This window comes from Pleurodeles waltl, chromosome 6 (assembly GCF_031143425.1).
Source record: "Pleurodeles waltl isolate 20211129_DDA chromosome 6, aPleWal1.hap1.20221129, whole genome shotgun sequence".
Lineage (NCBI taxonomy): Eukaryota > Metazoa > Chordata > Amphibia > Caudata > Salamandridae > Pleurodeles > Pleurodeles waltl.
This window is the reverse complement of record NC_090445.1, coordinates 644203876-644229895: the sequence shown is the minus strand read 5'-3', so window position 1 is coordinate 644229895 and position 26020 is coordinate 644203876. Positions and strand designations below refer to the sequence as shown.

The window sequence follows — 26020 nt, the reverse complement described above, 5'->3', positions numbered from 1 at the left end:
AAATGTTGCTAATATTTCTTAAATACAGTTTGTTCTTTTAAGTGGTTTAGAATTTTTTATTAACTATTAATAGTAATTTATAGTGTTGTAGCATGTTGTTCCCGTTTTAGATCTATGGGGTGGAAAGTAATTAGGTAATAATTAATTAACAGTGTATTTTTAATTGTTAATGAGTGAATTGATTTTTAATTATATAAATTATGGATTACTGATTTATATTTTAGTTATAGGATGCTAGGTTCGTAGTGGTCTAGGGTGGGAAATTAAGTAATAATTAGGTAACTATCATTTATTATTTGTAAATTATTTTATTTAATTTCAAATATGTAAATTATGAGATACTTCATTATTTGACTTATATTTGCTAGGTTTGTAGAGGCCTAGGGTGGGAAGTTAATTAAGAATTTGTTAACAATCAATTATTATTAATTAATTATCAAATTGAGTTTAAATAAGTACATTTATATTTTGGGTGTGGGCTGATAGGTTTTTAGGAGTATAGGAATGGAAGTTAATTAATAATGGAATAACAATTGCTTATTAATTTATAAATGAATATTAATTATGTAAACTGATTAATTGTTTTCAGTTTGTTAGTACATATATATTTTTTCATGTCATATTTTCATATTAAGAGTCTAATAATTGTTATACGTTCATGGAGTTACTCACATAGGTAATGTGGTTCACATACTTTCCCTACTCTTGCTTAGACCTCAGTGGTATTAGTAAAATCATCCTCTTCAACACTTTTGACCTATGTGGACAGGGAATAATCCTTTCCACCCCTATGAAATTCAATGTTTACCCTACTTTAGCACAGACTGGAGTGAGAACAGCAATTGTTACCCCTCCAAAGTCTAACACTTCCCCTAGTGTTGTACTGCTTGGAGTGGAAATAGAAAATTGTACCTCTGGAAAATCCAATGCTTTCTCTATTGTTGCCCAGTTCTGAGTGAGAATAGTAAATTTAAATCCTCCAAAGTTCAAAGCTCTAGACTACTATTGCAGTGACTGGAGTAGAAATAGTAAATATAACCCTCTGGAGTTCAACACTTCCTACTTTTGTTGCATAAATTAGAGTGGGAAAAGTGTGGGAGCAAGGATTCCACCAGTCAGCCCAGCGGGAAACTGGCGACAGCATTGTTGCTGGCTCATAATTGAGCCTGTGACAATGCTGCCGCATGCACGGGACACCTGCGCCCTCAAAATGCTCACTGTCTGTGCATTTCGAGGGTGCTGGGCAGGGGGACCCCTGGACTGCCGATGCCAAGGGCATGGGCCCCCCTGTGGACCCCTGCACCTGTTCTCCCCCATTTTTGTAATCACAGGGCGGTTCTGCCCTGGCTAATTTAATCGGTCACAACATCGGGACTGACAATCCTGACAGGCACGGCGATAGGTTGGTGGGTCTGCCTGCCAACCTCATAATGTGGCGTTTGGACCACTGCACCTGTGGCGGTCTGACCGCCTCCGCAGCATTGGCAGTCCTCAGACTGACAATGTCGTGATCGGGCCCTAAGAACATTAGTTGGGGACACATATATATATATATATATATATATATATATATATGCCTCTGGCAGAACCTAAATCAAATGGCACCCAAGTGGTACCATAACCAACTACATATCATCTACACATACCTGTAGTGTGCACATACACCTGTATGCTGCATTGTGTCGCACACATGCAAATACAAATTAATATGACATTAAAGACCATGGGGCAGAATAATGAGAAATGGGACAGCACCTACTCCAGTGCCACCTCACATGCGCCCGAGTATTCCCTAACACCACCATGTCTGTTCCGTATACCAGAAACTGGTCCACCATGGTGCAGAGTTTGTGAAAAAAAACTGTAAAAATTATGGATGCCATAGTAGGACTCAGTAGGAGTATAGAAATATTCCTGACCTTACATGCAATGTACTAAGATAAACATGTGAAAAATAGCTGTTCCCCCTCCCAAAGCCTGCACTGTGCATGTGTAGAAAGTGTCTGTGAGAAATCATGTATTGGAAGCTAGGAGATCATCCAAATCCAATCATCCTACAATTGTTTGAAACACTCTCTCATACACTTGATGGCTGGCACAACCATCATCTGCCAAAAAGGGTCACTAAGTGTTGCACTGCATCTTTAGTACCACATAGTAACATGGACGGCACAGTCTGTCTTTGTAGGGCTATTATGGTGTCTCAACATCTAACACCATTGTGGTGCAAGGAGGTGGCAGGTTCCATCTAACAACAGAACACTGCTTCAAATATGGACATTTTTGCTAAATTATAACCATCATTTTGGAATCAATATGAAAATTCCCAGGTCCTTGAGCCACTATCCAAGATTGTCATGTCTATCGACACAGTCCAATGAAACCATTTCACAAGAACAGGAACATACACTATACCACAAGCAAGTGAGTCACCACTCCAACTACAACTAAAAACTGCCATGGTATATTCCAGACCACTATCAAGCTTTACAACACATCTTCTCTCTGTCCTTTGCAGCTGATCAATGTTACGGCATACAGACATGGGTTATGACTCCATTTGCCAATCCCACAACGGCGGAAGAGCGTGCCTACAACAAAGGGCACAGAAGCACATGCAATGCGGAGGAGAGTACATTTGGGCTTCTGAAATCTGGGTTCAGGTGCCTGACCCCTGGCAGGAGGAAGCTTCTTGTGTGCTTCACCACTTGTATGCAAAACAAGGAGGAGGACTATAATGGAGCAGATCATTTGGAGAGGGAAAACAGAACACTGTTGCAGGAGTTCGCAGGAGACTCCACTTTGTTGAGAACTTCTATACATAGTGACTGGACTAACAACATCACATTGTAAATAGCACAAATAAAATACTTTGCACCTGATTCTCTTTGGTCTACTCATTCTCCACTACATTTACCATTGGAATGTACCTCAAACCTCAGGGAGCAGGTAAGAAACACAAAAGTTACAAGTATAGTAGCAACATCTTTTATGATGTAGGAGGGTCTACTGCCTCCACATCACATATCAGTGACACACAATTCACGGGCATGTTACTCCTGAAGGCCTAGATCCATGCACCACAACATATATAATATTGTGCCAGAAAGTGCCCAATGTGCTAATTCCTAGCCCATTCTCCACAACAACATCATGTCTAACAAGATGTAGGCAAGGGGGCACACATAAGGTATGGGCTGTCAACAAATTAATTTTAAGTAATGTTGGCACTTAACACTGTCACAACTCAGGGTGATTGCTGCTTTGGTTGCCCAGTACATGTGTGACAAGGCGAGGACATCATAGGTAACTATGGTCCTTCAGTAATTGTCCAGGGATTGTAACCAATGTCAGATGCAGAGCCTGCACAGTGTATTCATGGGATTATGTCCTGGCACTGCCATTGGGCACAACCCTGACATATGGTGGACTGTACCTCACATATGGCACACATATGTTGGCTGTGGAGTGCGCAGTATGTTGCCAGACAAATTAAGCAGCTATGGGTGCAGAATCACTATCCAAACACATGACCCATTGTCAGGATCTAAGAATTTAATGGAACAATGCACCACCAAATAATAGTCTGGGTGGAATGTAGGCAGAGTGTATTATACTCCCTATGTACACTTGTCACACAAATCTGGTGTCTTGACACATGCCTACAGCAAATCCAGATAAACATGTGAAGACTGATGCTCGGGTGTATGTCCATATAGCAATGGGTTTGCCAGTATCAACAATGCTTGACGTGTCAGCATGCTTACTTAGAATGCTCTGTATAAGAACATCACACAGCACATTGCAATACACACCACTTATTGTCATTCATATTACAGAACAAGTGCATGGTAGAAACACTAACAAATTATCCCATACATGTTTCGGGCTCCAAAATCGCAATCAGGTGTGGGAAGTGCTACAGTGTCCAGAATGTCAGAGACCCAATAATCAACTGAATGGGAGTAAACCTTGCCATATTTGTTGCATTTGGCTAATGCAAAGTACAGCACTGAGATGCTGTCACACCTCAACATCATTCAGTCATGGTAAGAGTTACCTAGGTTGTGGCATGCTGGGAAAAATGCATACCCATGATCAACGGAGGATGTGGATGGACAGCATAGAGATACCCCCAGATACTTGCAAATACAACACTGGAGGTCACTTGGAGACAACACAAGTGCTATAGCCGGTGTAATGTCATGTGTGCTTGGCACTCATTACATCTCACAAGTACTGTCAATGGGACGTAAGCATCAAGTATTTGGTAGAGGGAGATGTGTACATCTACAAATTACACAAGTGACTTGTTGCATCCTGTTCATGTTTGACAAGACAATTTTGCTATAGAAGATGTGTACAAAGTGCAACCAGTCTAAAGAATGGGAACAATGTAGGAGACAATACATGACCTTACCAGTAATGCAGAAAAACATGAAGAAAGAACACACATAGACCAATACTGACTGTGCAACACATCAGTGTCTACATGTCAACATTTGACATATGTACAGAGAGAGTGGCCAGGTCAGTACATAACCCAGTCATGTTGGCCACTAGCATACCCTGGTAGTCACAACAGATATACAACCCCTAAACAAGTTGCCCATGGAAACAACTAAGGACATCAAATATTGAGACATGTCCTACAAGTGCAAGCACCCAGGGCCAGATGTAGCAAGGCATTAGCGCCTCGCAAACGGTGAAAAACGCCATTTGCGAGGCGCTAATGCCCGCACGCGATGCAGAAACACATTTTGCGTGTCCGACTCGCAAATAGGAAGGGGTGTTACCTTCCTATTTGCGACTCGCACCGCGATGTAAGTTGATTTGCGACCACGAAAGCGGTCGCAAATCAACTCGCAGTTACCATCCACTTGAAGTGGATGGTAACTCATTCGCAAACGGGAAGGGGTCCCCATGGGACCCCTTCCCCTTTGTGAATGATCACAAAATTATTTTTTCAGAGCAGGCAGTGGCCCTATTGACCACTGCCTACTCTGAAAAAAAACGAAACAAAAGGTTTCGGTAATTTTTTCTATTTGCAGCTTGTTTTCCTTTAAGGAAAACGGGCTGCAGATAGAAAAAAAAAACTGCTGTATTGAAAAGCAGTCACGGACATGGTGGTCTGCTGTCTCCAGCAGGCCACCATCCCCGTGAGTGCCTAGACTCGCTATGGGGTCGCAAACTGTGACCCACCTCATGAATATTAATGAGGTGGGTCTTTGCGACCCCATAGCGAGTCGCAGAAGGTGTCTGAGACACCTTTCTGGATAGCAAATTCCGAGTTGCAAATTGCGAGTCAGAAGGACTCGCAATTTGCAACTCGCAATTTGCTTTCTACCTACATCTGGCCCCCAGTCCTCTGTTCATGAGAGGGATGAAGGCTTATATCAAGTACCATGGATGAAAATGTGATATCCTGGTCTGTTTTATCACAATTGTGCATGTGTCTGTCTGCTGAGGAGTGTGCATAGTTCTTCTGAGTAGCAATCATGAAGAGGCTAGATCCCTGCTCAATAAACCCACACACCACTGCTTTAGCTACATAAACGTATAACATTGTCAGGGTCTTGTTACATGTGCACAGAGGGCTGACTAAACTGGTGCTCCATTAACCTGCCACTTCACATGCAACCAAGGATTTGTTTTGCCATATAAACTCACACAGTTGTGATTATGAGTAGGCTGGCATCAATGCCAGACTGCAACACTGCAATACAGAGGTATGCCACTGTATGTGACAGTCATAACAAACATGATGTGGACAAATGTGAGTGCCTAGTTTGAGGCATGCACTCATATACCACATATCTCAGCACAGATGTACCACTATAATGGCTCAGGCATGGTAATATGAATGGTTTCTGAACCAAAGGCAACCTAGCACAAACATAAGGGCATAAGTATCACAAGATCAGTGACTGTAAGAAATGACCTTCACATGCGTTCCGACATACGGAAACATAGGTGGCACTGATGTGACTACACATGCATTTGTCAAATGCCAACATGTCCATGTAGGTAGATAGTAATGTGAGGTTTCACATCCCATGAACACCCCACTGTGGTTATAAGTTACAGAAATGGCACTACACATGTCTTTATACACAGAGCACATAGCATCTCCTGCAACTAAGATGCATGGGTAATCATACATCATGTGTAGCAGAGCATCATGAAGTAAAATCCAACAACACACCACAGAGTGGACACACATGCACAAACAAATTGCCAGGGGTAACGTGATGTCAACGCAGTCGTAGTCCACTGCATACTGAGTACAAATTGTGATGGCTGTCACATGCCTTACCATGTGTTGGACATAGGCCATCATATATATTGTTTTGTTGGTATGTGTACATTTGTATATCAGACATATCAATGTAGTCCTCCCACAAATAAGTATTCAAACACATATGTATACACATAGCACACATGTGCCATCATGTATGTGGACACAGTGTAGCTACACATGCATATATGCACAAGTTATGAGTAATCGCATGCAGCAGACTCATAGATAAGCCTATGGATTCAACATACTAATGTTACTGTTAAGACATTATTGGATGGTTACGCATATGTAGCCATACCATATATACAACATTGTAGCACAGCCCACGTGACATGATAAGTGTGTCAGAGTGCACTCAAGGGCTACAATGCAAAATTCCACGCAATCCCATCATGCGTCAAAACAAATTACGTAAACGCATCAAATCTACACATCAGTAAAATGACGCCTGGGCCCTGAGCATCTATCACATGTTCACACGTCTTTTAACCCACCATGGTGAGAAATCGACACATGACCGTCATGTGTCAAACATTTTCACACATATGCATATACCATACAATTCTCCTAAGCTAAAAGACGCCTAGCCCCGGAACGTCCATCACACGGCCACAGTCAATTTCACACACCATGGTGAAAAGTTGACGCATGAATGTCATGCATCAAAAATTATAACGCATACACATATAGCATACTGTTGTGTAGCCATTTTAGCTATAATTTTCTATAATTTATTTTAGCAAACTAGGCCTGCCGTTGTTCACTTTAACCTAGACATATTTTATTCAGCTTTGTTATATTATTTTAACATTAGCCACATTTGCGGTCATTTTATTTTCTCTATCTAACTGTTCTTAACCTAGGTTAGAACTACGTTATTAAATAAGGCATTTCTTTCACCCTGTGCTTTTTTCAAGGCTGCAGTAAGATAGGTTGCCGGCAAAAGTGGTACGCTTTGTCTCCAATGTTCACTGTAACATACACACTCTTACGTGGGGATCCTGTCTTGGAACATCAGCTGTTTTATTCTAAAAACACTACTTTGACCCAGGTACGTTAGAGGGAGATTCCAGCAAGATGACCATGACTGTATGCTGATTGCTGATTGCTTCGCTACAGCGGCCTATGTAGACTACAGGCCTCTTGCTCAGATATGAGGGATGATGTCTTCCCAGGGGGAACCTGAAGGGCAGAATTGGAAGCTTAACATGCTGTGCTCTAATATAGCTTAGGTAGGAACTATCTCTATAAACTCTAATGACGATATGGTAGCATTATTCTTGAGTTTTAGTCTCCTTGTCACAATTTTAATCTTATTGTGCTTCATCGTCCTAGTTATTGCAATACATGCCTTATTATCTAAGATGCAGTTACTTCAATAAAATCTTATTGAACTTTACTCTGTCTCTGATTGTCCTTACATATATGAGACTAATGTAATTGAGAGAAACGGATGAGATCTGAGTCAGCACGATTCCCCTGCGGAGTCATTTATATCATCTGCCTGGCTGCCCCAATCATCCCTGCTCTTGGGTGGAGATGAAGCACTGCTAGTTAGCTAGAACAAACCCAGATTAGGCCGACAGGTGTCACATGGTGCGGGATCAGACTCAGTCCTGCGCTGTACAGGTGAGTCTGCCGCCGAATCCAGTAGTCTCATTAGGATAATTAGAACCTATGCGACAATACTATTCTCCTAAATGTAAAGATGCCTAGACCCTAAACGTCTATCACACGTCCACAGGCAATTTCACGCTAAATGGGAAAAATTCAACGCATGACTGTAATAACTAAAAAAAATGATGCATGACTGAACATGTGACACATAGGCCCAAGAAGTGATGAAACAGGATATCCTGCCTACAAACATGGTACAGTGAGTCCACTTTCAGTTTCACTTCACAGTCCTATTGTCTGTGACAGTGTGAGGGTGTGTGGAGCTGATGCTGTAGGAGTTTTGGAGTGATTATTGTGCTGTGTCCTGTAGCTGTTGTGTTATATTTGTCTTTAAACCTGTCTTTTATATTGTAAATGTTCTGTTTCTGTCTGTGTATTGTGGGGTGTTTGTCTGGGGCAGTATAGTTGTTAGGGTAGTTGGGTTAGTTGTTGGGAGTTTTTCTTTTGGGTGAACTGCATTTGCAGTAAAGTATGTATGGGAAAGGGAGGGTGGCAAGGATGACGGCCGATGAGCTGCGGGGGTTTATATGGCTGGTACAGCACTACCTCCCCATGATGCTGGTAATGGGTGGCTGTGTCATTCAAGGTTACCCCACAGAGGCAAGGAAGCTGTGGTGGGGCAAAGTGCTCTACCATCTAACAGAGTGTTTGCAACAGGAAGGAAGGACCATCAACTGAAGCACCGCTCATTACATGGGAGCAAGATCTGATGGATTATCTCAGCATTGAGATTGGTGGAGCAGTTGGTAAGTATCTCATTTCCACACAACGTCCATTTTTTGCATGTGCATGACAGTTGCAGATACAGGTGAGTGCTGTATGTCATGGTTATGGATCTGGACATGTTGTATGCTACCTGTATGAAGAGTCCCAGTGCCACCTTAGGCCTGCAATTCAAATGTACAATAATGAAGCAGAGGCAGGGCAGATGTACCATTTTCCCTGCACAACCATAACAATGTGTTGCGATGCATTCATAGGGCAACTTGGTATTGAGCAGCACAAAATGAGGCGTGTGCCATGCATCATGTATGGGGGGTCCCAAAACATGTTTGGGAGGCAAATTTATAAGCCACTTGGAAAATTGAGAAATACCTAAATTCCATATTTCATGCACTCTGAACAGCTGCTGAGAGCAGGTGTGATATGTGGGCATATAAATGTATGTGATGGGCCCACATGTACTCAGCAGAAGTCGTGATGATCTGTTTTGTTGGAACTCCTGCTGAGTACATCATTTACCTACACATAAACAGATGCAGTTGGCCCTACCTGCATCTTGCTGTGCCTTAATTCTCATTAGGCGCACACATGGTGGGGGTAAGGGGTGCACTGAGGGCCACAAGGACTGTATTTATGCAATTGCTGCAGCACCACTGTTATTCTATTGGTTGCTTTGTGTCATTGTCCAAGGCCATTTAAAGGAGCTTGACCATGCACTGGGTCCAGACTACTAGCACTTTCCTCTTCCTGTACATTGTGTATCACATACACACTAGACTATGTCTATTACTACACACACATGTGCTGAGTCAGTTCCACAGGTCTGCCACTTCATACTGACAGTATGGGGCTGCCCTGCATCTGCTCCATCACTGGCACATTACTCAGTAACTTGCACCAACAAATGCATCCTTGGACCACAGAGCAAGTGTGTCTGTGTTGAGGCATATGTCTATGTCCCTATTCTTATCCCTCCCTAGATAAATAATGGTATGCCATGCCAACAATGGCTGGCCACACACTATTGGCAGTACATCCATGATTTCAATCAGTCAATCTGCAGGTAGGTACAACTATTTTCACGTGAGTAAACTCCCATAGCATTACTGATCATGTGTGTGCCTTGTGATGGTACACACATTTATATAGTGTCATGCAGTACCATGTGGTGATGGAGGTGTAGAGCTAACAAACACGTGCATGACAATGCCATGTATAAATGGTGCAGTGAGAAGCCCCGCAGGAGTGTCAAGGACAGTGATGGTTTGTATGTGGATGGGTCTACATTATCTGAGACTATGTCTGATTAACTGATCATAAACGTTTGTCATTTGCTCTAATCTACCACTAGAATGACTGGCTCACTCAGCCTAACAAGTTGACAATGAAAAATGTTGTCCATTAACTGATATGCACAAATTACACTAAGCAATGTTTTCCATTCATGTCTTGAGGGTGGACCTCTGCCCTAGGTGAGATGGCCCGATTTGAAGGCTCCAATGGAGCCAGCAAGTGTAATCTTGAGCGTCATGTATGCCGATCCAGGGTTTGGTGTGAGTCTGCCTGAAGTGTGGAATGCTATGAAGTATGGTTTTGCCTGACCAATGATATGATATCATTGGAGAATGGATGGTGACATCATGTCTCTTGGAATGTTGTGCAATGAGAATGGCTTGCTTGTAGCTCAAGGGGCAAGGTGCACTGCCATGGAATCGTGTGTGATAGGAATTGTAATGGCTGGCCATATATTCTTGATGTCTACCATGATAGGTGTCGGGGTAGCTGTTAATGTACACAGCATGCCTGTTGACAACCACTTTGTCACAGCACTATTGTCAGCACTGTGTGCCACACATAGCTTTCACTTGCTGACAAGATGGTACAGATGTGGGTTCTATCTTCAGAGGTGTCTAGGGGGTTTATGTAGGAGACACATGCACCACAGGGGCCTGAGTACCCTTTAGATACAATGAGGCTGTAGTACTGCAAGGACCCACATTGTGCTGCACAACAGTCAGAAGTGTACATAATTAGTAGACAACTCAGCTCCAGATGGTTATGGGAAAAGTCTATGAATCTTCCCACGCCAGATCTCTGCAGTTTTCGCAACATGGTCCTGCCACCATGATATTTGTGAGTGATGTAGGTCACATCACATATGCATATGTTGTGAATGCTGTGTGTGTACCTGGTACTTCAATGATGTCTGACATGCATGTGCAAATAATGTACAATGTATCAGGATACTGTGGCAGCACCCAGTGCAGAGCCAAGCTCAAGTGGGCTTAAGGGCACCCATACAGCCACCATGTGTGTGCTGTTTAACATATGTAGCACAACACAGCACAGGGTAGGGGGCTTCAGTTCCGTAATGTGTAGACAACTTTGAAGTGCAGGTCAGGTTTTGGCCAAACTTTATAGGGACATTGCATCAGATGTACATGCGGGCACATTAAGGGCAATGGCGTGCACCCTTGTAATGTATGCTCAGGCCAGGTCTTACACCAGGACACATGAATGATGATTTACCAAACCTTAGAATAGACGGAGGGAAGTTACCAGACCCCCCAATTTGCACCCATGACGACTGGGCAAGCCTTGATGTTTCACCAGGGGTGTTGAGGTGATACAATTGCATGCACAGCCCCCCTGGTGCACAGGGACACAGGAAATCCATACTTGTTGGGGCATGTGATCTTCACAAGTTTGATGACACAAATGTTGATTATGGACAATTTTGTCCAATCAGCTTTGGGCTTGTTGGGTAACAATGAAAGGCCGTCATCCCAGTGACATGTACATAATACTGTTGATGGCTGATAGGAAATAGTCATAGATGAGGAGTAAGTAATTGTTGAGGAATGTGTGGTGGACTGTATGTGTTATCTGCAGTTGCGGTGTACCTAATATGTCTGAACAACCTCCACCCAATGCTGAAACTGATCCTTGTTTTTCCTTATATTTCAGCTGCCAATATGGTATTGGACCAGAGGTGAACTTTCCACAAGAGGGACGAACACAACTGCCACATAAGGTGGAAGCAGCATACCTCTGAATGGGAAGAAGGTTCTGCAGTGAGAAGGCATCTTGGGAATGGCGTGCGTTTGCACATGGTGGACCTCCAGAGCAGGCACAGCCACACAAGGATACTGTAGCAAAAACATCAGGGGGGCTGTGGGCCACAGCCGGTCCAAGGCCTCCACATCAGCTTCACTAGTCAGGAGCCAAGCACCAGTTCAGCCACCTGCTGCAGTTGTTGTTAGCCAATTTCAACTAGACATGAGACAGGACATGGTCAAGATTTTAGCCAGATTTGAAAAATTGGTGGAGGAGAGTACTGAGAATTGGAGGATGTTGCGATACATCAAAAACAAACTGAAGAAACCAGAGAAATGATCTTACATTGTTCTACAGCCTCCTAGTTCCTTCCCCTCCCTTTTACTGCTTTACATAGTTTTAGATTGGGTTTTAGATGGGTTGTATTAGGTTAGTGTAGGGTAGGCATAGGTAAGGTCAACTATAGTGGGGTGGGTGGGTTTTTCTACATTATTTTATTGTTGGTGGGTTTGATATGGGGGACATTTTGGGGTATTTGTGTATCAAACAAAAATAATAATAAAATAAAAATACCAAAAGAATATGTATGTATTTAGCCCGTAGGTTAGGTTAGTAAACATACAGTCATAGTTTATGTTGTCCTACTTGTATCTTGTCTCTTAAGGGGTGTGGGGAGCCAATGTTTAGACTGTGGTGTTACATGCATTAGATAGGTTTAGAATAGGTTAGATAGGTTTAGTTGTTAGTTAAGTTTAGTTAGTATAGGTTAGTGGTAGGTATATGGTTTTACAATAAATCCTATTTTTCTCAGCTTAATAATTTTGTAAATTGATTGGGTGTCTGGAGGTTGTCATGAGTGCACTGGCCAAATTGGGGGAATGGCCTAGGGTATGCTTACTGTCTTGATTTCCCAGGTTTACCACGTACATCCCGTATGGCCAAGGAGCTCATAGAATAACTCCTACATACCCTCTACTAGTGCAGACATTTACCATCCAGTGTTTCAGCCATTTACAATGTGTATGTATACTTTATCTTGGACAGGTAAATATTGTACTTCACATGTCATTGGTGGGGTCGTGCAATTTAATTGTTGGCAAGTGTGGCACATCTGACAACTGGCAAATTTGAAACTGTATCCTGCAACACTGACGGGTGGCCATCACAGATAAAGTTAGCTTCTCCTGTACCACACAAATAAGTTGCACTGGTACTCCCATCTGGGTAAATTACCATTGCATTGGTTCAGAGCCATACATGCTGTATGTCTACTTCAAAGGTTATCTGTTCACAATTTAGATAGAATACTCAGTAAGTTGGTTGTAGCCGACAACACCATCATTCACCTTTCTCATGTTAGGATCCTAGTATGTGGCTTTGTGTCTGACAGTCATGCACTCATGTACCGATATTCTGTACACATTGACATGGAATTGACACAATGCTATCTTTTTAGCTGAGTAGATGGAACACAGTAAACGTAAAAATGCTACATATGTACAAGGTGCTTTATTTACAGGTGCAATTGTATTTGCGAATTCTATACAATGTCCAGTTCACAGACCCCCATGAGTGAACGTTAGACATATGTAGCACAATTGGAGTCCAGGGTTGAGGAACATGTCATGAGACGTGGTTAGGAGCAGTGTGCATTAGTGAGGAGATTACAAATTGCCAATTGGTGTGAAAGAGACAATGACAGCACATAGCAGACAAATCAACAGTGGTTAGGTGAAGAGGGCACATTTCCTACTTTCACAACACTGGCATGATCTTAAGCCCAGAACTAAGGAGAAACTGTCCATGTGGCACAGACTGGTGCTACTGGGTGTTTTCCTTTGTGAATGTCATCCCTTCCACATTTTCATCCTCTGATGTGTGTGGTGCCTCCTGTGCCATGGCTGATGCTGTTGTAGAGGTAGAGTATGGGCCACACACACTTCAGGGGATAAAGAAGTGGAGTCAAAGGTCCCAGCAGCTGCCATCTGTGGCAACACATAAGGCATCACTGCAACAAGGTGGGACTGCTGATTTTTAAACACCGCAGTAACATCACAGTGGTAGGCAGCCAGGTTTTCCCTGAGGGAGGCCACTTCCCACTGTATGGACTCCAGGGTATTCTGAATGGTCCCCATGCTGTTACCTGTTATGCTGCTGCCAATTTAGGGGGGGTATTTGTTGAAGTCTCTACTTCATGACAGCAGCTATGTCAGCCAGAGACTGCTGGCGTCCACGTAGCGGGTGCCTCTGATGGCAGCTGAGTTGTCCTCATTTGGACTGAGGCACATCCTCACTCACTCTAAGCTGCCTGCCATGGTCTCCATCCCCACCCACACCTGCTTGGCCAGCTCCCGCTGGACTCTTACCACTGTCCTCTGAAAGCTGATCTCTGGGTCCTCGGAGTACAGGGCTGTGTGAGTACTGGCTGGTGGTGTGTGTTGATAGCTAGGTGGTTCATGTGGACACCACTCAAAACTGAGGGGGTCATTCCAACCCTGTCGGTCATCGACCGCCAGGGTGGACGACCACAGAAGCACCGCCAACAGGCTGGCGGTGCTTCACTTGCTATTCCAGCCGCGGTCGCCCAGCCGGGTCCGGCGGTTTCCCGCCGGATTTCCCCCGGCTGGGAGAATCCTCCATGGCGTCACTGCTTGCAGCGCCGCCATGGGGATTCCAAACCCCTTCCCGCCACCTTGTTTCTGGCGGTTTTCACCGCCAGAAACAGGATGGCGGGAACGGGTGTCGTGGGGCCCCTGGGGGCCGCTGCACTGCCCATGCCACTGGCATGGGCAGTGCAGGGGCCCCCTAACAGGGCCCCAGCAGGATTTTCACGGTCTGCTTTGCAGACAGTGAAAATCGCGACGGGTGCAACTGCACCCGTCGCACCCCTGCAACACCGCCGGCTCCATTCGGAGCTGGCTTCAATGTTGCAGGGCCTTTCCCGCTGGGCCGGCGGGCGCTCTTTTGGCGGTCGCCCGCCGGCCCAGCGGGAAAGTCGAAATGGCCCCCGCGGTCTTTTGACCACAGAGCGGTCTTTCGACGGGGGAAGTTTGGTGGGCGGCAACTGCCGTCCGCCAAACACGGAATGACCCCCTGAGTGTCCTCCCTGCAACTGGAAGAGGTGTCTGGAGTGATCCTAGGACATCCTGGAGAGTCTGTTCATTGATGGTTGGCAGCTGGTCATCCATGTCATCTGCAAAATCCAGGAAAGGCAGGTCGGCACGAGGTAAGTCATCATCCTCTGTAATGAGATAGTGTAAAATCAAAATTCAACTGTTTTGGCTGATGACAGGGGTCCTAATTTATTTGCCACTGGAGGCTCAGTGACATGTTACTGACCCAAGGGAGTGGTTGTACTTATGTGTAGCACTATGCATCTCAAATGGGTCAAGCTCACTTGGTATTTTGGGGCTTATGTAGGTGCCTCATGCACCACCTAGGTGTCACTTTTGGTGAGACACAGGTAGCGCAATGCCCTGCCCCATATGTACAAGGTGGCATGAAACCACTTTTTTTGCCTTGATGCCACCTTGTAGATATGGCCCCTTCACACCCAGCACTTTGCATGGAAGGTGTATGCAATGGGTGTTGCTGTGGGCGTATCACAGCAACGCCCATTGTGTTTTGACACTGCCTCAGATTTTGGACTATTTGTATACCGGACTCTGTGCCAATATCTAACACCAGCCCAGGGTTAGGTTTAGCATGGCAAAATCTAGGAGTAATGCTTACATTTCTACTGGACTTTTTGCTTTTTCTATATGTGCTGCATTCTGCTGCACACATAGTAAGAGAAAATCGCCCCTTAAATTTGTTGTGGTGCAGGAAGGTGTTCCTTCCTGCACAAAAACAATCTCCCCCTCAACAGAGCTATCCTTGCAGTATAGTGCAAGTGTGGCTGTGTTTGAGCACAACATCTAATTTCCACTAATGCAGGTGGGTACACAGGGGTGCGCTGTATTCCAATGTATATGGCACATCCCTGCATTTTGAAAATTCTTGATGCTACCTTATTTGGCACAGCAGCACGCAGCATTGTTTTGTGTTTGATCTAGCCCTCTATCTTGTCAGATGGTGAGATTACAGCTACCTGTACAGCTACACACATGATGTTCACATACATGCACAATGTGTTGTATGTATCTTAATTTGTGGCCGTTCCCATATGGCGCATATGGTTTGTGTGAGTTGTTGTGGGTCTACCCTGTATGGGTTGTGTTCCACAGGTTGCATGCTTTAGGGCAGCTTTTTCTTATGGGCATAGCTCAGGACAGCTGCAATATGTGTTGCACAACCCTGCACCAGTTTAGATACTCAGGGATGTACCATATTTACCTGAATACAGTACAGCCCTGCAATTCCCCCTACGCCTGCACATATTTTTCTCCCTGCACCGACACAGGCATTGTTACAGCATGATGACGGGGTCTCTGCCTTGAAGGAATGATTTGTTCGTGTGCAGGGAGGTGTCACTTCCTGCACAGTTACAAGCTATTTTTGCTGAGATGGCATTTCAATGTGTGCTGCAAGATGCAGCACACGTGAGTAAAGGTAATGCGATATTGAGGAAGAGAAGAATTTTGGCCAGAGACACCACCCTGACAACACCTCTGGTGTGGTATTGACTTCCGTCCTAGTCTCTGATGTCTAGAATGTTTTGGTATAGGGCCTTTGACAATATGCACTCAGTGATGTAATGGCACACAGACACAATTTGCACATGCCTACCAGGCAATGTGGTGCATATTTACATGGTGGAGTATAGCCATAGTGAGTGGCCTATGCTGACATTGTGTATATGATGGAGTGCATTGCACAACCAAAGCATCGGTACATATGTGGCGTAGGTGGGGATGGTGTGTCTTGATTTAGGGCCTATGTGTCCCGATGCAACCCTTTAGCATGCATTGAATGTGTCCTATGTGCCTTCCCCTTCTGCCATTAGTGGAGTTCCAGATATTCCCCCCTGCAACTTACCCTGCATTTGTGGTGGTTCCTGGTAGTCTGCGCTGTCCTGTCCTGGGACTGCAGTGGCCAGCTCCTTTGGGATGACTGCTGCAACCATCTCCTCCAGCTTATCCAGGTCCTACTGTGGTGCAGGACTTACACCTACAGGCTGCAGTGCTGCCTGACAGTTCCTGGCCAGTTTCTCCTTTGTCCTGCACTTGGAATCGTGCCAGCGCTTCTTGCACTCAGTGTCAGTCCCCTACATCTGTGCGACGATGTTTATTTTGTCTACTATTTGCCACCATATTGCGTCTCTCCTACAACTGGCAATTTGGAAGTGACAAAGAGCTGGTGCCTCTCTAACCAGGATGTCGTGCTCCTCCTCGCTGAAGCGTCACTTGTGTTTTCTCTTCTCCTGGGACTTTTCTGGACTCTCCTGGCTGGTACTTGGGGTCTCACTAGGGTCTCTCCTGGCCTGATGATTATATCTTCTCTTGCAATTGCACTCTTTCCTGCTTGTGTGTTTTGTTTTGACGCTAATGCAGTAAAAAAATGGCACTAACCCTTTTGTTTACATGCCGCAAAATGGTCTAGCGCCACTTTTGCAGCATTAGCGTCATTTTTCCTTGCGGCATGTCGCAGATGTTAGCACCATTTATTTTCATGCTAACTATTCCTTAGCGCCATCCTATGTCATTTCATAAATACGGCACATGGATGGCACTAAGGAATGACGCTAGCTCATGTTGAAAAAAATGACGCACAACTGCGCTAGCGCAGTGGTGCATAATTTTTCATAAATATGCCCCTAAATTAAGAAAAGAAAACGTACCTTTGTGCCGCCGCTCCTCCATCTCCTCAGCAGGCACAGGATCCCAGCCTGCCCTGTAGCTAATCCTGATGTTGCTCAGAACAGCGTTAGTATTGGCTGGGAGCACCCAGCCAGTGCACTCCCAGGCAGACTGGGAGCCTGTGCCTGCTCTCTCTAGCCCGGCAACACAGTGCTGGGCTGGCGAGAGCACAGTATGCATGTGTGTTTGGCCGGCCCAAGACAGCTGGCCAAACGAACATGCGCACTGAGGGGAGTGCACAATGCACTCCCCTCAACTCCGTCATCCCACATGGCCCCACCTCTTTCACAACATTGTAAAAGGTTTGTAGCTTCTGATGCTCGCCGGGGGGTGATGCTGCTATACTTACTGCACTATTGATAATTACACCCCATTCAAACGTCAATTACGTCCGAAAGAAATACGTTGCTTTATGTTTGTTGTTACTAGAACCAACCTTGAATGTTTCAACATTGTTCTTGGTGTGTCATGATTCTAATTATTCAACTGTTTCTTCAGTCTGGAGTTTAGATGCATTGCTTCTTTCTGTAGTTAGGAACCTTTGCAGAATTAGTTTTTAGGACAGAGTAGACTTATTTCTTAACTATTTTTATAGAGTGGCAACATAACTTTGTAGAACTTCAGGAGTAAGACACCATTTTGAGGAATTTAACGGTGAGGTGTATTGGTTTATGCTCTTGAATACTAACAGACGTCTACTATAGACTCAAGTGTTTTAAAGCCAAGGATATAGGCCAGTGTGCTTAAGGAGGGTCAGGTGAGTGTGAAAATGCCCCATGAATGTGTCAGCGCTCTCAACACTTTTGTCCTGTCCCTCGGTCAAATAAGTTGTCTGGTGTGGCGTTTGTTCTGTGGGCCTATTTGGATAATTATGCATGGCGATAATAGACAAGACTCTGAGGAGCATGACTGGCTGCCCCACTCTCAATAGTGCAACACATTTGACAATTTTTCATCTAATATTCCATACTCAAGTCACAGGACATTACCCACCTCCTACCTATACCATATTAATATAAGACAGAAAAATGCAAACTTGAACCCTGGCTTGTTCATTATTAAGGGAGTAAAAAATACAAAACTATTCACAGAGTGTAAATGAAAACAGTGCAAACTTTCAAGTGGCCCTAACGTGCCTCAGATCTATACCACTGTGGTATCCTAGACAAACACATAAGATCACTTGAAGAACAGAAAAAATATTATTAAAAATAAGGAGACATGTAAACGTTTCCCAGATCAAAGAAAGGCTAAAGTGAAAATGAGAAAGAGTGTTATGTAAAGAAAGACCATTTTTTATTTAATGAATGGATGAGATGGTTCCGTTTTTGGATAGGAAGTCATGATCAACTGGTAGATGGAGCAAATATTTGGGAACAAATGAGGTGGGAAGGACAGAACCAGTGCTTTATTTATGAAAAGAAAGTGAGCCGGTGCCCAAAGATCTGCTCAGAAACTCTTGCAGGCCAAATACCAAGAAAGATAGTACTAAAACCACCTTGTGTCTCTTTAATTAACTACCAGACACTCCGTACCAATTTATCTCACTCTTGCAGGTTTAACTTCCTCTGCCTTTCTCATCTGTGTATTTTTCCACTCTCCTGCTTGATAAATATCTGATGCACAAAAAAGTGCCCATCCCCCAAAACAAGTGCTCGTAACCCCACTGGGAATCACCAGCGCAAATTAAGCATTGAATAGGACACGTGGTATAAGAATAATACAGAAAAGCCAAACAAATGCAAAAAACTGTCAGTATGCAACACTTGAATGTCTTTGTTATTCTGCAACTTCAGCAACATACAAGGGCCAAAAGTACATATGAAACAACATACCCCATATTATCAGCTAGTGGCTGATTTCCAGCACCATTGCAAAGAGAAATTTGAGCAGAAATCAGACTCCACTACTTATTGGGCAAAATGGCCAAAAAAGCAAAATTCAGTGAACTGAATACAGATTCTGCATGATGTGCCTCATTTTTAAGAGGAAAACTTGAAATAGGAGCTATGGGCCTCATTACAAGTTTGGTGGTCGGACCACCGGATCATCATGGTGACAGTCTTTTGAATGGCACCATGCTGATGGTCCCAGGACCGCTGGATTACGAGTTCACTTGACTTGACTGCCGAGGGGGAGGCAGGAACAGTATAATGGAGCTACTGGCAGCCATGCATCCCTACCTGTTGTTACGACAGGTGGACTGTTCCCATGCACCACAATGTGCACGGGGCACAGTGCGCCCCCTAACCAACTTTTGGGGGGTGCCCACATCCTGTCTCACCCTCCATGATGCCCCTTGTGCCTCCCGTTTTGGGCCCCTTACCTGCCTGACTGCCAAGCTTTCCATGGCGGTGGGATAGCCATTGAAAGCTTGGCAGTCCTGCAGGTCGTAATGGCCCAATGCTGGGATCTCCAGCATTAGCTACTGCGGTCAGGACTGCTGTGGTCCCCGCCACATTGACTATAGGAGTATCGGTGGTCCTCTGTTGGTCTTCTGGCAGTCCAACTGCCAAACTCGTAACACGACAGTCCGACTGCCAAAGTTGTGGTGGTCGCACTGCTACCATGGTCGTCCATGGATTGCCAAATTTGTAATGAGGTCCTATGTATTGTAAATGGAAAAGCTGAGCCAGGGGTGATGGTACTTACCAGTATTTAACATGACTTTAGATGTAAAACATACTCCATGGTGACCAGTGAATCTGCAAAAACCTTGTACGCTAATTCTGGGTATGCTAGGTGCAGCAGGCGACATTTACCTCATGGAAATTAAGGAACTAGCGGGTCTAGTGTTCTTGTCACCACACCCTATATGCACAAACTCGCAAGTCTGATGATATCAAACGCCCACTACACAGAAATTACTAAGAGAAAAGAGGAAATATACACAAAAAGAAAAAGAGCACAAAACATTAATGAAACTGTGAGAACAGAAAAGAAAACAGAACTACAGCAATCACATGTGATGTGCAAAGAATAGTCATTCATCAGAATACAAGAGTGATTTTTGTTTAAAATGAGGAAATTAATGTAATTTTGGTGGGAGACTGGTGTCATTAGTAAGATGCTGCCCATGTCTGTGTCACCAACCCACCTACCCATGGGTTTTGATCAATGCTTCATGTTTCCCTTGTGTGTGGACAGGCCTGCCACTAGCAGTGCAGCAAATATATATGAGGTAAGATCTCCTTTTGTACTAGGGTAACCATTTGCATGGTGTAGGAGAGTTAGCAGATCATTTTGAGCATTTCTTCTTGTTTCTTCACACTTTTATCCATCACGTTTTTTCATGAGTCATAGGTCACCCCTATATCCTTAACTTATAATTAGAAGAGAGAATGATTGGTAATCAAGGATCAAATGGCTTTGGTAGGGAATAGTTCCACTGAAACTCAGAGGCAAAGGAAATCAATTGCATGAGATCCCACAATTGCAATTAATGATGCAAAAAGAACCATAGCATAATGTAAGTCTGCAGGTGAAGGAATGAACATAGTTATATTTAAAGACATATACACTATAGTTTTAATATGAGATCTTAATAAGGGAGAACTTACTCAGATGGAAAATGCTTATCTTTTGAATTGATAATTATGAGAAATGGGTTGTTGGTTATCTGGACTGTGAGCCCTGGTCAAGCAGCTACCACAATCATGGTCAGGGTGAGGCACAAGCCAACCCTAAATTAACCTGCCCTCAACCCTCTGGTAGCCTGGCACATAGCAGTTAGGCTTAACTTTTGTAAAACACATCAAACAGTAAAACAGTGAAAACACCACACAAAGTTAAAAAATAGAGTGAAATGTAATAATAAAAATAAGACCAAGCAACAAAAATCCAACCAGTAGAAGTAGAAGGAATTATGAATCTTTAAAGATGAAAGTGAAAAATAGTACCTAAAGCATAAAGCGCCAACCGGGTATATCTGGTTGCACTGGACGAGGTTGAAAGTCACACTTTCAGGCCGACCATGGTAGAGCACAGGTCTGCTACAGTCACCAGGTTAGGACTGCTGAGGTTTTACCTTCTCAGAGGCCACCTTAAGAGTCCTGTTTGCATTTGAACAGGCCACAAAGAGGATGGAGAGTGTCATGGGTGGCTGATGGCGTAGCGTGAAAAGCATGCATCACAGGCTAATGTTGGTGGAGCTTTGCGTTGGCAGCCATCGCAAGCAGTCAATGCTTGAGCGCAAAGAGCTGTGCTGATGGAGCTTTGCTGAATTACGGTCGAGCAATGAAGTCTTGGTGTGAATCGGCCCGTTTCGTGGTCACAAAGAGCCCAGGAATTTCAATTCAGCTCCTGTGAGGCACGCCCAGGGTCCAGAACCATATAGGCACCGGTTGGGGGTCAGGAACTCGCTGGGTCCAGGGACTTCTGAAGAGTGTCCGGAAGCATTTTATGCCCCTGAGGCTCAGATCAGGAGGCCAGCAGACTAGCCCTTGGGAGTCAATCAGGGGCCCTGGGTTCAAGATGAGTTTGCAGGTCCATTTCTTCATCAGGCAGCAGGTCACCACAGCAAAGCAGTACTTTAGAGTAGCAGTCCAGCAGAGTGGCAGTCCTTTCAGCAGCACAGCAGTACTTTTTCCTGGCAAAATGTACACAGGTCCAGAAGTGCACTGATGAGGTGGGGTGAATGTCCTATATATATACCCTGGTGCCCTTCTCCTGGAAGGTGGGAGAAGCCTCTGCACAGCCTCTTTGAACCGCATGGAATTTCTTGAGTCTCCTGCCCTGGGTCCAAGCTGGCTGCAGTGACAATACAGAGCCAGTAGGCCCTTTCAGTGGAGTCAGAGCACAGGCTATTCCGGTGTAGATGGGGCTGTACACAGTTTTGCATACCCCACGCTGCCAGCAGATGGCTCATTGAGGCACACCTAATCTCTCTATTGTGTGCCTGTCTGGGAGGAATTCACAAAGTCTGTCATCTACACCCAGTCATGTGACCTAAGACAGGATGCGGGCACAAAGGGCTAAAGGGAGGAAAATGCCAACTTTATAAAATTGTAATGAAAAACCTGACTTTACCATTAAAGAGGGTTTAAAATTCCAATTTCATAAGTACTAAACATAATGGGGGTCATTCTGACCCTGGCGGTAAAATCCGCCAGGGCCAACGACCGCGGGAGCACCGCCAACAGGCTGGCGGTGCTCCCTTGGGCATTCTGACCGCGGCGGTACAGCCGCGGTCAGAAACGGAAAACCGGCGGTGTACCGCCGGTTTTCCGCTGCCCTGGGGAATCCTCCATGGCGGCGCAGCTTGCTGCACCACCATGGGGATTCCGACCCCCATACCGCCATCCTGTTCCTGGCGGTTTTGGCTGCCAGGAACAGGATGGCGGTATGGGGTGTCGTGGGGCCCCTGGGGGCCCCTGCAGTGCCCATGCCAGCGGCATGGGCACTGCAGGGGCCCCCGTAACAGGGCCCCACCAAGATTTTCAGTGTCTGCCATGCAGACACTGAAAATCGCGACGGGTGCAACTGCACCCGTCGGCATCCTCATGGAAGGGTGTTTCCCGCTGGGCTGGCGGGCGGCCTTCTGGCGGTCGCCCGCCAGCCCAGTGGGAAACCCAGAATACCTGCGGCGGTCTTTTGGTCAGAATGACCCCCAATAATATATCTACCTGCCCCCAGTTAGGAACTACAGCTTATCAAATGTAATAAGGAATCCCCAATGTTATCCTGTGGAAGGGGTTGGCGTCACAGCAGTAAAAGACACATTTGGGAGTTTTTCACTACCTGGTCATGTAATACTTAAAAGTACATGTCCAACCTTTTATTTACACAACGCTAGGCCCTATGGCCTACCTAGGGTCTACCTTGGGGATGATTTAGGTGTATTAAAAGGGGAGTTTAAGGGTTGGCAAAGCGGTTTAAATGCCACGTCAACATGGCAGTGTGACCCTGCATTCATGCCAGAATGGTAGGTCGGGACATGTTTTGGAGGGCTACTTAAGTGGGTGGCATAATAATTAATGCAGGCCCACTGGCATTCTTTAATTTACATACCCTGGATATACGCCCATACCATTCTACAAGGGACTTATAAGTAAAATATATAAGCCAGTTAGCTATCTGGGCAATTAAACCATGTTTAGGGAAGTGTGCAAAAACACTTTAGTACTGGTAAGCAGGAGTTAGGGAGGTGAGCACAAACACTTTAGCACTGGTTAGCAGTGGTAAAGTGCATGAATCCTCAGGCCAACAAAAATGAAATCCAGCAAAACTTAGAGGTAAGAAGACAAAATGTTTAGGGGAAGAGCACTCTCAGGTTGACATGTCTAACAATAATGCAGACTGGTTTACTGGGGACCGGAGCTGACAGTAGAATGTCTGAGTAAATTGCAATGAAGGAGTGTCACAAAGTAAAGCCTGAAAATTGACAATCGAGTTATGCTATGTGTTGGACCTGGCCCTTTCTACAGGGTCATTCCTAAACTTTTTTGCCTTCTTCCTACAAATTGTTTCAAACTTCGATTTTGCTGGCCTTAGAACTCAGTGCACATTACTACTACTAACCAGTGCTAAAGTACTTGTGCTCTCTCCTTATAACATGGAAACATGGCTTATACCCATTGGCATGTTTAATTTACCCTTAAGTCCTGGTAAAGTGTATTACATGTGCACAGGGCTTGTAAATTAAATGCTTCTTGTGGGCCTGCAGCACTGATTGTGCCACACACTTAATCATCCCTTTAACCATGTCTCAGGCCTGCCAATGCAGAGTCTCTATGTGCAGCTTTACCCTGCCACATCGGTCTGGCAAAGTAACCCTTTTGTCAGGCCGAATCCTTCATTTTCAGTAAATACAAGTCACCCCTAATCTAGGCACTAGACAGCCCCAAGGGCAGTGTGCATGTATTTTTAAGTTTTATTTGTACTTGTAGTGAAAAATTCTAAAATTAGTTTTTTACTACTGCAAGGCCTAGCTCTCCCATTGGTTAACATTGGGATTACCTTATTACAACGTATAAGTGTAGTTCACAACATAGAATAGATAATTTTTTTGAGTTTTTGTGTCTCTGTTATCACAATTTAAAATCAAAACTTATGTGAAGTCGGATTTTAAACTGTAATTCTGAAAATAGTACTCTTAGAATGTTGGCACTTTATTACTTTAGCCATTTGGTGCTTACTGCCTCTCTCTGATCACTTGTCTGGGTGGGTGACAGCTGGGCTTTGCGTATTCCTCCTAGACAGCCACACACAGTGGGAGCTTAGGTGTGACTTGATGAGCCTTGATGGGCCATTCTAGCATGATGGGAGGGGGGGGGGGGGCTGGACCCAGACTCACTTATACCTGAATAGGCTGTGTCCTGTCCCCACACAAAGGGCTGCATAACTACCTGTACTGAGTCTGCAGCCAAGTCAGGAAGCGCAGGACCTCTGTGGACCTCAAAGACAGGGATTTCTCCCATACCTCACATGCCCAACTGGGTATAAGTACTGGACCTCTGACACCACCAATACAGTACACTTCTGGACCTGTGACAACTCTGCCAGGAAGAAGGACATCTGTGCTGCTGAACGACTGCAACTCTGCTCAGTTGCTGCTTAGCTGCACACTTGTCTTGCTGTGCTGTCTGCTGTTCCTCTACCTGGGTGGGAAGGACTGGACCTACAACATTTAATCCCAGAGTGACTCCAGGGGATAGCTGACTGGTCTCCTGATCCAAAGTCTCTGGGACATAATATACTTCCAATCAACCTATTTCTACATTTGAACTTTCTCATCTGTGAGTCCACCCTGCCTAGTGGTGCCATCCAAGTCCTGGACCCTTGGAAGTGGGCCTAAGGTGTTTTGCACAAGCAGAGCCAATGCATCCCTGTTGCGTGGGGAAAAATCACTGATGTTGCGTGGCCAGAACAGGTGCATTGCCTCAGGAACCAGCACAGTGGCATTTTCTTGCCGCAAGGCCCCTGAATTCCTGTTGGTGATAACTTAGACAACAATGTCAAACTCTGCATCACAACCACTGGGCTCATCGTAATCAGTGCATCACCTCAACGTCGACACAACCGGCACTTGCCCCCGATCTCTATTTTATCTTGGAACTGACGCATAATTAGCGCTGCACGGGGAACTTTGACAAATCTCCTCGACTGAGTGGGGAGCATTGATGCATCTCATGGACGGCATGGTTCAAAACCAACGCAGCGCCCCTGGATTTTAAGGTACTTTGGTTCAGCTGGTCCAACAGTGACTCTGTGGCTGTCCCGAGCTCCATCGCGATCAGTCTGAACTTTTGACTTGTCCCGGTCCGGCGCAACCAGATATCCCTGGTTGGCCCTTCTTGCTTCTAAGCACTATTTTACATTTAATTCTTTAAAAATTCATAACGTAAGTTCTACTTGTTGGATTTTTGTCTGTTTGATCTTATTTAATTTATTATGTTTTGCTCTATTTATCTAACCTGGTGTGGAATCTTTTTATGTGGTGTTTTCTCTGTTTACTGTTTGAAGT

The 26020-nt window shown here is 44.8% G+C and overlaps 1 protein-coding gene across 3 annotated transcripts in view; it reads right to left on the bottom strand.

Moving 5' to 3' along the window:
- The window catches only part of CD53 (CD53 molecule), a 282909-nt gene that overhangs the window by 213349 nt on the left and 43540 nt on the right, over positions 1 to 26020 (bottom strand). The gene's annotated exons all lie outside the window — the stretch shown is intronic.